This window comes from Astatotilapia calliptera, chromosome 16 (assembly GCF_964374335.1).
Source record: "Astatotilapia calliptera chromosome 16, fAstCal68.1, whole genome shotgun sequence".
NCBI lineage: Eukaryota > Metazoa > Chordata > Actinopteri > Cichliformes > Cichlidae > Astatotilapia > Astatotilapia calliptera.
In genome coordinates, this window is record NC_137437.1 from 11,323,311 (window position 1) to 11,337,116 (window position 13,806).

Here is a 13,806-nt window from a genome sequence, read left to right on the forward strand (position 1 = left end):
ACAGTCGATGTTGTGTTAGCAGTATAATACTTTGATGCATTTTGCACTTTACCGTTGCACTTTGTCCTTTGCTGATATAAAAATCTGCAAATCTCTGCTTCTCAAAAGTTAGATACCGCTCCACCACTGTCCTCCTCACTGCACACAAACCACAATCAGCTGACTGTAGCACAACTGAGCAGGAAGAAAAGGACACATTCGATGCTGGTGTGTAGACAACTCAACAACCTTTGTGATGCAAGCAACAAGATAATTGTAACCATAAAGTGATTACTGACTTCAGTACAATAACTTGTTGCACTGCAGTGACAAATGTTACACTGAAACATGTTTTTCCTCCCTCCTTTGGCCATAACGATGAAAGCATGTTTACAGCATTTTGAGCCCCTTATGATAGTTATTCTGACTCGGAGATATTGACTAAAGATACTTAAAAAAAGAATTGTTGGGTAACTTTTAGTACTCAAAGACACTCATCCTTTCTAAATAATGAAACGACAGCAAAATAACTAAAGAGAGTCTGAGTTAGAAGTTTTTGTCGTCATAAAAATAATAACAAGTAGAGCGGAAACCAGAGAGAAATTCAGGTGTTGGAGACGTGTGACCCAGCTTAAACTGTCGAACACATTATTAAGGAGCAGTTCTTTGGAAAAATGTCATGTGTGTCGTTCCGTCACTAATGAGGGCGCCTCCTGTGCATCAGCCTGCTGTTCTGACTCCTAATAGTCTTCAGTGGAAATCACAGAGTGACAGAGGTCTAAGGTCAGCATTGTGAAGGTGTGTGCAGGGGTCACTGGCTCAGTCTTGCAGTTTGATGCCACATGTTCTGCTGCCCTCCAGCTCTGCTCCAGATGTTTTTAATTAGCACCCAAAGATGAAGCGACAGCAGTCAGCCTCTCAGTTCCAGATAGCTTAAAGAGTGTGAATCCATACAGTGTGACACGAGCATGCTGGTAAAAAGGGCTCTGATTAAATTACGCACTGGCAGCTATGTCAGTGAAAGCAGATGGGCAGATGGCTGACAGCGGGACAGGGAGGCGGAGGTGCGACAAACTGTTCAGTGATTGTGCGTGTGGCTCTGGGAACTACACAGTGTCTTGGATACATTAGTGAAGAGCAGGTGATGTGGAGTATTTCCCTCACTCGATGTTTCCTCTGTTAATGTTGACTGATTATTGAGAGTTTGGTGCACTGAAACCCTAAACTGTTGCCAGACAGACTGTGAGACAGCTGGCCTTTTAGTCTGTGTTAAAAGCTTGGTAATAGTTTTCATATTAGTGCCACTTCCTCAGAGCTCTGGCGCAGCTGTAAGAAAAACCCCAACTTATATCTCCTGAGTCTGGGACCCCAACTCTGTTCCTAAGTTAACTCTCCAACCCCCACCACCCCATGCAATATGATCTTCTAACACATGAATAAAGTGTTATTTTTTTATCTGTGTCTCAAGTAGGTGTTTTACATTTCGGGTACCTCCTTAAGTGTATCATTGGCAACAATCAATGCAGAGGACTCTAGAAGAGAGTTTTCACCATATGTATATGAAAGAGTAGACACTGTGGAAAGGCTGTGCAGTGTAGGAGATGCTTTTTTTTGAGACAGCCATAATACAAACTGACATAATTTGGAAATCTTAGTTTTCTATAAAACGTTTATTAAAGTGACTACAGACCACAGTAAGATTATATTAGCAGGCACCTATTAATATATAAAATAATTATGGTGTAATTTAACCTACTAAGCCCCGAACTCTTCCACAGCATGCATTTTTAATTTCTCTTTGATATTTGGGCATATTGGGGCCCATGAATGTAAAAACAAAGAATTACCAGATTTTTTTTTTTTACCATATTTTTGTTTTTAAGAAAAATAAGAGCCACATATGAGGATATTAAAATTTTCATAGAACAGTAGCAGTATAATATCCTCGTAAGTGGATATCAGGCCCATGTAGAGCAAAATTGAGTATTTTAGTCTAAATAACCCAAAATGTGATGTCCACATATGTGGACACAGGGTCCTAGGAGGTTGAATTGATATCGTGCCTGTTTTTGCTTCGTTAATGATGTTTTCACTCATGTTAACTATTGTTTGGTCTGAAGGAACGAAAGGAAGGAGACAAAGGAAGGAAGCAGCTTGATGGATGAAGGGCATTATGAGAGGAAAGGAAGACAGCTGCAGAAATCACAAATATACACAGATATTTGACATTTATAAACTGTGTGTAAAAATATGTTTGTTATAATTGTCCTCCAACTGTCTGTGTGATCTTATTTTTGGGTCACGCTTGCTCCATGTGGGTTGTTTTTTTTTTTTCATTTTTACCCAATGCACTGCATACATAGAGCTGCATAATACTGATTAATTAGAATGCTTGACTCAATTAGGGGTCAAGTTCAGTGTTACCTGGCTTTATGTTCAAAATTAAAACAAACAGCTTGCAAATGACTACCACCTCAGCCTCTCCGTTAAAGGGAAATGTACCAGAATGACATGAAAATAATGTGAGCACAGAAAAAACCCTGCCAGACACATGATGACCAAACCCACAGGGATTTGGGATGAAACTTCTAAAATAACTCTGAATAGTTTAGGCCTGTCTGAGCCTCAAGCAGGAAAACCACTGTCATCCAGGAGCTCCACCCAGTCAGGATGTGCTGAGAAGGAAACCCGGGGTCCTCCTCCACTAAACACAGACTGGAATACAGGAAGGAAGGAGACAGTTTATACGGCAGTACATTAAACGTTTATGGCATTAATGTCTTCCTCCTAATAATCCCATAATTACTACAGACATTATTTTTATGTAGTGAAAAAACAGCACACAAATGAATGCTATGTGGCTTATTAGTAATATGGTTTTGTATAGAATAACAATTTTATGAAACGGGCTTCTTTACTTCAGTGATACAGTACAGGTATAGCATCAAAATGCACTTAAAGTACTAATGTAAAAGTACTCAGTTCCAGATTCAGAGGCATCCCCTGCCCCATATCTATGTATCTTTAATTCTTTTCTCTGCCTTTTTTAAACATTTAATTTGAAATTTTTTAATTCTATCAGACTTAAAATGAAAATATATTTAGCGTATAACTCATTGCAATCTTTTTTTTAAACAGGGTTTCTTGAGATTTACAGTAAAGCAACAGATGCCACAAAGTATACTGTCAAGGTACAAATAATTGAATTTTGTATCATTGCCCTAAAGATGAAGAGGCTGAGTCGCTCAGAGCTGATGGTTGGGTTGATGGCGCCATCTAGTGTTAAAAACACACACATATGCATTTTAAACTGCTGATCATGTGTTGCTTTAGCTTATTTTAGAGACCAGTGGACTTCTGTATTTCTGTGGGCTTTTTCAGCTATATTTATTTGTTTATTTACATATTTATCTGATTATTTTACTTCCTAACTTTTCAGAAGAAGAAGAAGAGGTAGGTGTACAGCCTCTCTGTATTCTTGATAAACTTTACTTCTCACCATCATTTAAGAAAATGTTTTCTTTATTTTATTTCTTTAGTTTCACACTACTTTTTTATTCCTTTGTAATCCCTGCCCTAACTCCTGCCATCAAACACAAAGTGACAGATCATAAGACATCATGCATCATATATTGTCATGGTCTGTGTGCAGCAGGCAGGAACGGAGGACCCAAGTGCAGGACTCAAGATGGCAAAACTAAACTCAGAACAGCTTTATTTGGTGGACGCCAAAAAGAACAGAAAACTAACTAGACTGGGAATCATGACAAGGCTTAACAGGCAGACAGAACACACAGCCAAGTATGAGGGTACAACACAACGCAGAGCAAGGAAAATTGTGTGTGTAAGGTGTGCAGCAACATCTCCTCAGATGGACAGGGATGCTCAGAATGGAAGTGCTGTTTGTGTAAATAAAAGCAGTTGGTGGTGGTGTAAAGTATTACCTTACTAACTTCTGACAGGCTGCACAATGAGCAGACGTCCAGGACAGCTTCCTGTTGTCTGTGCATTATTGTTTAAAGAAAAACATTCGGTCTCAGCGTGATGCTGAAAAATGAGTTCATACATTTGTTATGTCTAGACTGGATATTACCAAGTTGTTCTAAAAGGCCCATGAAAGCCTTCAGCTTCTCTTCATATTAGCTGCCCTCTTAAATCCAACATTGAATTTAATCCCAAATGATCTAAAAGACCTTGTCGTTAGTCCCAGTAGAGAGCTTCGCCATCACACTGCCAGCTTACTTGTGTTTCCTGTAGTATTTAGCATTATAATGGGAGGCAGTGCCTTCAAGTTTTAGACCCCTCTCATCTAGATCCACCCTGGTTTCGGGAGACAGACACTGTCTTTACTTTTAAGAATAGGCAGTAAACTTTATAGTTAGGGCTGGATCAGGTGACCCTGAACCTTGTGGTTATCCTGCTATAAGGTCAAGCTGCTGGAGTCTTCTTTAACTTGTGAATTTACATGTCACTATTGCATGTCATTAACTTTTGTCTGCTATTTTGTGTACCTTGTATTTTGGCCTGTTTTTCCTACTAAATAAAACTGAAGTAGTTATTTTTGAGAATCAGAGAGAATGCTTAAAGTTCAGTTCCCAGGTTTACTCTAAAATGAATGACCACTAACCGAGCCAGAAATCTTGTAGACGTGGGTGAAAACCTGAATTTTACCAGTCACAGAAAGACTGACATTTAGCCTACTATCACCTTAACATTCTGAGAAATAATTGCCATGATCAGAAGAAGTTTGGTTGACTCAGAAGTGAACTTGGAGTTGGGACACGTTTAACAGGTTTATCTACAGAAAGTGTGAAGGGTTTGGTGATGGGGCTCACAGAGCAAGGGCAGCTGGGCTGATGATGGAACAGGCAGACAGTGATGGCTTCCATCGGTGTTTCAGAGCTGTGACAAAAGAGAAAACATGAACTAAAATAAAGAAAGGAACTATCAGTGCTACCACTAACAAAGCTGTTTAATCAGCAGAGGTGGGAAGTAACAAAGTACAAACACTCATTTACTTGAGTAGTTTTTTTCTGACTACTTTTTACTTTTAGTTCCTACATTTCAAACAAGTATCTGAACTTTCTACTCCTTAAATTTTCTTTTACTTACTTACTTTAATTACTTTTGGTTTAAGTGGGAGCTATTATTCCTCGTCTCTGCAACACTGGAACGACTGCAGGTATGTATGGTTAGGCTACTTCAGCATCTAGCTAGCTGTACAGAAGACGAGTGAGCATTTATGCTTTGAAGTGACCTGAAACAACATGTTAAAGGGAATAACATGTTGTTTCAGGTCATTTCAAATGCAGCATTTCTATGAGTTCAACAAACATCAGCAACACACAAACTGTTTGTGTTCAGTTTGTTGCAGAGTGTGTTGCTAGCTCAAGGTTCAGAGAGCTAACTTCACTCAGAGATGGAGTGTCATGGTCCTGGGTCGGTGACCCAGCGCTTTTAGTTTGTTATCATTTTCTAGATGATTGTTTAAGTTCTGTGTTATTTTCGATCTTCCTCTGAGTCTGCGTCTGTATCTGTCTGTCTATGGTGTCTCCCCATCTGTTTGTGAATCTGTCTGTTTAGTTCAATGTCTTGTCTGGTTCCATGTATCTGAGTTTCCTGTTTTATTGTGAAGGTCCGTGTCGTATGTGAGTGTGATCAGTTTACGTTTCCCCTGTCCCGTCAGCCCAGATTCCTCCCAGCTGTGTTGCCCTCCTGTCTCTCATCCCCTGATTACTGGTGTGTGTATTTAAGCCCTGTGTGTTCTCCTGCCTGTTGCCGGTTCGTCTGTGTTCCTCCGTGTCAGTCTGTGTTCCTCCGTGTCAGTCTGTGTTCCTCCGTGTCAGTCTGTTACCCTGTGTTCCTCGTCTGCGTCTCTCTGCTATTCATCATCCGTTGTCATATGCTCCCAGGTCTGTTATTTTTAGTTCTCCCAGTTTAGGTTTCTTTAGTTGTTTGTTATGCCCCACTGTTTGTTTGCCACTACACCTCTGTAAATAAAACCACCGGTATCTCATCCACTGCCTGCATCTTGGGTCCTCCTTCTAAATCCACACGGCTCGCCTCGGCAGCCGTGACATGGAGAAAGATAAGAAAGACAGGACAGGAGAGGAGAGGAAGAAGAGAGGTTAGATTTAAAGGACCGCTCAGTGGGGTTGGATAAACTGTATATTTAAAGCTTACATGTAAGTCCTCATGTTTGAAACCAGATATCAGGTCTGTACACGTGACATTATGTTTTTTTTTTTTCATATCATGAAACCTGCTGCAAAACAAACTTATTTAAAGTCTGAAAATCATGTATTGCGAGCAGAATCATCTGAAGCTCAACGTGGCACAGAACAAAGTTTGGATTGTGGACTTTAGGAACACCAGGAAAACTTTGACCCCTGTTTCAACCCAGGGGGTCAATGTGGATTTTGTGGAGGACCATAAATACCTCGGATTATATGTAGATAATAAACTGGACTGGGTTAAAAACACCACTGCACTTTACAGGAAGGGCCAGAGTTGTCTCTACTTTCTGAGGCAACTGAGGTCCTTCAACATCTGACAACGCTCAGGATTTTCTGTGAGTCTGTTGTGGTCAGTGCTATCCTCTTTGCTGCTGCATGCTGGGGTAACAGGTTGAGGGTCGTTGATGCCAACAGACTCAATAAACTGATCTGCAAGGCCAGTAATGTGGAAGATGGAGCTGGACTCCCTTAGGGTGGTGTCTGGGAGGTGGATGTCGTCCAAGGTACGGACAATGTTGGATAATACCTCCCACCCACTCCATGGCATGCTGGCGTGAAGAAGTCACAGGTGAAGAAGTCACAGGAGCACGTTCAGTGATAGACTGAGATTATTAAAAAGCACCATTGAACGACACAGGAAGTCATTCCTGTCTGTGGCCATCTCCCTGCACAACTCCTCCATCTAACACACTGTAAACTCTGCAATAGTTACATCCTTTCTGCACATGCCCTGTAGTAAAATAGCAAATGACAAAGTTCACAGGTTAGAGTCAAATGTCAGTCATTTATATTTATTAGGGATTAATAAAGTATTGTGATTCTGCAGACAGGACAAACCGTGTACTTAGAGCTGGGCGATATAACGATAACGATATGTATTGCGAAATAACTTTTTCTCGATAGAAAAATTAAACTATTGCGATAGACCTCACCGCTCTTGTCCTCTTAAAAAAAAAAAAGAACAGCCAATCCAAATAAAGTAGCGCAGAGCCGAACCAATCACAGCGCACACGTAACGTCACGTGACTTGTTACGTACAGCACAAGAGCCAAGCCTCACATGTGTATTTGTTTGGGAAGCAGCCAGCCACCGTGCCGCCCGGGTAATGGAGGAAACGAGTGTGCTGACTAGAGAAAAATCAACCGAGAGCTTGGGTGACCAGGTTACCAAAGAGAAAACAGATGATGGTTCCAATGCCGGAGAGACTGTCGAACGGAAGAGCCATAGAAGTTCCGTAGTGTGAAGGTATTTCGCTTATCAAGTCTGACAAAAAACAGAGTAGTGCGCACTGTAAATTGTGCCGAAAGCAAGTCTGGAAATACAATAAACCGGTGCATGCTCAATCTCTGACTGGAAGCGCTAATTCGGCTTTTGTCAGACTAAAGTAACTGTTAAAACTGTTTGAAAAGCTAAGCTATACAACAAGGAGAGATTGAGAATTTCCTTTTAGTTCTCAGTTTATTTGATATTGACAAAAGTTAGTCAGTTTTGTCTGTTCTTCTGTAAAACAAACTAAGATTTATTTTTAGAATTAATATTTTGTTTCTAAGTGGAATTGACAATTTAGTCTGTTTCGTTTGTTCTATTTTGAAACTTAAACGCTTTAGCGGCTGCCTTTTGTGTAGTTTGCAATATTTGCCTTTATTTATCTGAAAAAGTCTCACGTTCCTTAAGTACATCTACCCTGTTGAACTTATTATGGGAAATAAATATTTAAATAAAAACAAGCTGCTGATTATTTCACATTTTACTTGTGAGCAACGGCACATTTAAATCTTACAAATATAGTTATTTGGCTTATATCGTGATAGATATCGTTATCGCCTGAAATGAAAAAAACATATCGTGATATGAAAAAAATCACGCCCAGCTCTATGTGTACTGTCAGTATAGAGGATGGAAATCAGCCAGGACACGTTAGGAAACATCTGCTGACATCTTATTGAATTCAGCCGTGTACATCCACAGAGAGCAGCAGTAGCCCAGATCAGCTGATCACAGCCTGTACATATGGAAAATCTACTGAAGCTCTGATTAGAAATTACTGAGTTGTGATTCTTTTCCTCACATTGAGCCAATAAAACTGAATTTAGGGTCCCACCACCTGCTGAATCCCTCTGTTTAGACGAAAAGTCAACCTCTGCAATGTTGGCAGTACAAGTAGGATTAAAAATTAGACGAAAATAAAGTTTGTATTCCCATCTACTGATTTTATTTTATTATTACATTAATATAGCAAGAGGTCCAGTTAGCTTTGCCCTAAATATCTGGTAGAAACCAGATTCCAAAGAGCTGCTTTTTACTTTCTTACTTTGAGTACAGAGCCTGTATTTTTTTTTTTTAAACTTTTCCTTGAGTAAAGAAGTTGAATCAGTACTGTAACTTTTACTAGACTAGTAAACTGCAGACTAGTAGAATACAGACATCACTAGTATCTATACTTCTACTTAAGTACAGAATGTGTGTACTTATTGACACCTCTGATAATCGGGTGCAGAGCGGAAGGCTTCCTTATATACACAGATGGGTAATGAGCTTAAGGAGAGCAGGTGCAGCAGACAGAGATCTATTGAGAACTGGAAAGACGACATGATTCCAGGAGGACCTCACAGAGACAGTAAGACCTGCTCACTCACACACATTCACAGAAAAGGAATGAGCGGGAGAAGGAGAAACAAAGGAGAGAGGAAGAAAGGAGGAAGGAAAGGAAAATATGGGGACCAGGGACATTAGACACTTGGAGGATGTTCATTCAGCCTTTTTTACTTTGTGGTAAATAAACAAACCACAGATATGACCCCAAACTATTTTATGTTACATAGCTGGACATTCTTGCTTGATAAAAAAGAAAAATTATTCAGATTAAAGACATTTTTTCCCAGATCGAGTAAATGAAAAAATATGGAATTATCTTTTTAAAACAAATACCTACATAAATCTGAATATGCAAATTAGTCTGCAGTTAAAAAGTGAAATTTTGCAGAGCTATTGCACCTGGCTGATTGAAAGGAAGCATGGCAAGAGAGCTGTCGGTTAATACAGTGGAAAAGATTAAAGAACGAATTTAAGCCGTAAACCCAACATGGAGTGTGCAAATACAAATAAAGCAGGAAGATTAAGAAAATAATAATATACCAGTAGATAGGACACTGCAATATGCCTTTGATATCTGAAAAATGCACAACAAAATAAATGAAAAATAACTGTCAGCAGTCAGTGTGACAGAAGTGAAGAAGGTGGATTTATGTCCATAAAAGCCAAGAAAACCCAGCATTGATAGCTAAACAGAAGAAAACAAGGTTAAAGGGTGCAGAGAGAAGCAGTGGTGGATTGTGGATGACTGGTGCAAAGTGATGTTCACTGATAAATCTGTATTAGCTAAGGAGATGATGCTGGAACCTTTGTGTGGTGCCATTCCAGTGACACGTGGAACAGGCATGACTACTGGAAGAAAAGAATGAATTCACCCACTCATTTGTGATATGGGTTTGCATGTCAGGGAAAAGCCCAGGGGAGCCATTACCTCAACTGTAAGTGCACAGCTTACAGATTTTGGACACTTTTGTCATCCCACTGACAGAATTTAGGCTCACTGGAGATGCATTCATTTTTTAGGATGAAAATGCATTTTGCCAGACATCAGTTCTAAAGCTTTTCTCGGGAAAGGCCTCAATGAAATGGCCCACAAACAGTCTAGATCTCAGTCCAAATGAACATTTATGTTGGAATTGGAGGAAATGATCCATGATAAAACTGCATCCTTCCTGTGACCTCTATTTCAGAAAGTTGGAACCAGCATGATGGAGAATATCTGTGACGGAGTGACCCGTCTCAAGGCAGAGTCCGCTGAGTATGGCACCGCCACCATTAGATCACCACCATTAGTTCGATTTGGCACCCGGGGCGGCGTATCTTTCTGACGACCGAGTAGAGGAATAAAAGGGGTGAGGAGCAAGTTGTGAGCCGCATCGGGGGAGGCTAGATTTTGGTTCCCACTTACTTGTTAAGGGCGTCGGTCGGGGGGACGTGCGGGGGATCGCCAATCGTGCAGGGTGACGCAAGCCGATGGTATGGGGGTGTGGGGTTTAAATAATGAGTTCACGTGTGTCTGGACCGTCATGAGAATGGCCTCATTACGTGGGCCGTTAATGTGTATATGAAGTCGGGTAGACTTCCGGGAAATAGTTGAGAGCCTGTATCAATGTATATGTTTTGTGAGTGTATAATGAAAAAGAAATTCTGGGGGAGGGAGACGGGGATTAAAGTTAGAATAAAGAATTGGTGGTGACGCCAAGGGGGAGGGGTTACGGGATATAAGAGACGGCGAGCCGGATATGAAGGGGGGTGTGTGTTGTAACATACAGGCTGTGTAGCGTGGCTCTCAGTTTTATGTCTTTGCAACCATCTTTTTATGCACTGGGGAGGCCGTTTCAAATAAAGTATCCACACTAATACCTTACCGACTACGCCTGTGTTTGTCCGGGAGAGGTCTGGAAGGGGACCCCGTGACATATGGTGGCAGCAGTGGGATGGCTAGTCGGAAGAGGAAAACGCGCCTCCCAGCGAAGCGCACAGGGCTGCGGTCCCAGCAGCATGAGCTTCCGGGGGAGAAGACAGCAGAGGAGCTGGCGTGGGACACAGTGCCGGCGTCATCTTCTTCAGCAGAGGAGGAGGAGATTTCCGGCAGGATTGGTCCGGAGTTGCCTACAACCTCGACCGCAGCACGTGATGGAGAACTGATTGCGATGATGAGGGACTTCCTGGCGGGACAGCAAAGGAGAGAGACGGTGTTATTGGCAGAACTCAGGGGGCTGAGGACCGTTCCCTCTCCTAATGCGCTGTTGCCGGCGGATGCAGCTAGTCAGCAGAGCTCAGGGCAAGTGTTAGCGGGAGCTAGCACTACGGCCGCTACGGCTACACCGAGCACGGTAACAGCGAGTAGCCCCAGGATGGTGCTGCCTACCCCGGCCCGGCAGCGAGAATCCCGGCCGTCGTTACTGGAGGAACCGGCTCGCCAGTCCCTGGCAACGACAAGCAGCCTCGACCAGACGGGCGGAGAGTGGAGGCGATCGGAGGGGCCAAAGATTCCACCGTACCAGATGGGGGAAGATATTGAGAACTATTTGTTGCGCTTTGAGCGAGTGGCCAGAACCTGGAGATGGCCGGAGAATGAATGGGCCTGTCGGCTAGTTCCGTTGCTAGCGGGGAAGGCGTTGGAGGCCTATACCGCAATGGATGAAGAAAGAGCCCACTGTTATGAGGATTTAAAAGCTGCCTTGTTAGTTAAATTTGACATTTCCCCGGAGACGTATCGGCAGCGGTTTCGCTCTAATATTATTCCACCTGGGGAGAGCCCCACCGAGACGTACTACCGGCTGAAAGGACTGTACCGGCGCTGGCTTCGACCAGAGCAGCATACGAAGGACGAGATGGGAGAAGCGATTATTTTGGAGCAGCTAATTCGAGTTCTTCCAGGGGAGGTGAGGACCTGGGTGAGGGAGCATGAGCCCGCGGACGGACTGGCCGCAGCCAAGTTGGTGACGCAGTATTTCAATGCGCGGAGAGGAGCGGCCCCGGTCCGCTCAGCTGGGACGCCACAGCGATCGTCCCCGCAATCCGCGGGTCTGCCGAAGCGGGAGAGTAACCCCGAGCCATCCGGGGCCCCCAAGGTATCCACTCTACGAGGAGCGGGTAAGGACTTTCTTTGTTATTACTGCCAGCAGCCAGGCCATAAAGCCTCGGTGTGCCCCATCCGGAAGGCCAAAGTCACTGGGGCCTGCTATGCACCTCGGCTGGAGGCGGAACCAACAAAGGTCCAGCCAGCTGAGGGGCAACGCTATAAAACTGTAAGGGTAAATGGGCAGCAGGTTACTGCTTTGCTGGACACTGGTAGTTTTATGTCATTAATTAAGCAAAGCTTGGTACCAGTGAACTGTGTGGACTATAGTCGACAAGAAGAAGTGTTATGTGTGCATGGTGACAAACATCCCTACCCAAAGGTGGAAATAACAGTGACTATTAATGACCAGCCATATTTATTGTCTGTTGGGGTGGTACAGAATTTGCCGGTAGAGGTTATTCTGGGGATGGATGTGCCTGTGCTTATGGATTTGTTGCAAGAAAAAGAAGAGCGGGACACAGAGACAAAAGGGAGGGAATCGAGGAATGTTCAAATGAAGGTGTTAGGCCCAGTGGTCACTAGGGCCCAGGCGAAGGCGGGATGCCAACCCCTGCCAGACTTGGACAGTAGTCTGTGCGAGGGTGGCACGAAAGGGCCGAGAAAATCTCGTCGCCAACGCCGCTTTGAGAAGCAGCTATGGTCCCAGGGACCGGGCAATAAGAACATGAAATGGGATGTACCTGAAAATATTTCTGTGTTGCAAAGGGAGGATGAGACGTTGGAAGTGTTGTTTGCTAATGTGCCTGAAGGGGGAACAGGGAAATGGGGAGGAAAAGAGAAGTTTGTGGTTGAGAAAAATGTGTTGTATGCAGTTGATGGGGACCACCAGCGGCTTGTGATCCCTGCTAGTTGTAGACCTCTCATTCTGCATTTAGCTCATACCCTCCCCTGGGCAGGCCATTTGGGTCGCCAAAAAACCTATTTACGGGTTAGTACGCGTTTCTTTTGGCCGTCAATGTATACGGATGTACAGAAGTACTGTCGTGCATGCCCTGTGTGTCAGAAAACTTGCCCAGCGCGCAAATCGGATCGGGCTCTGCTACAACCCTTGCCGGTCATCTCTATCCCCTTCCGTAGGGTAGCTATGGACATTGTGGGTCCGTTAGTAAAAAGTGGTCGGGGTTATCAGTACATATTGGTGGTGTGTGATTACGCGACCCGTTTCCCAGAGGCGTTTCCGTTGCGAGCGATCACAGCCCCTAATGTTCTGCGCGCACTGATACAGTTGTTTTCTCGGGTGGGGATACCTGATGAGATTTTGACCGACCAAGGGACTAACTTTACGTCGAAGTTAATGCAGCTCTTCCACACTCAGTTAGGCGTTTCGGCCATCAAGACGTCACCGTACCATCCACAGACAGATGGGTTGGTGGAGAGGTTTAATCAGACTCTCAAACGGATGTTACAGAAGTTTGTGTCAGACACGGGAAAAGATTGGGACCAGTGGTTACCTTTTCTTTTGTTCGCGTATAGAGAGGTTCCACAGGCGTCCACGGGGTTCTCCCCCTTTGAGTTACTGTATGGGTGGGAGGTACAGGGGCCGCTTGATCTCGTTCGAAAGGGGTGGGAGTCTTCGACCGTGGCTCCAAATGAGAAAGGGGTGGTGCAGTTTGTGCTGGAGATGAGAGAGCGGTTGGAGCGGTACCAGGCCGAGGCCGAAGCCAATCTGCGGGATGCTCAACGAAGCCAGAAGATCTGGTATGACCAACAGGCCCGGCAACGTGAGTTTCAGCCCGGACAAAAGGTGCTGTTACTTCTCCCTTCTTCCAACAGTAAACTGCTGGCGAAATGGCAAGGGCCCTATATCGTGCTTCGCCGAATGGGACCAGTGACGTATGAGATCCATCATCCGGGAAAAAAGAAACCGAAACAAACCTACCATGTGAACCTCCTGAAGGAATGGGTGGAGCA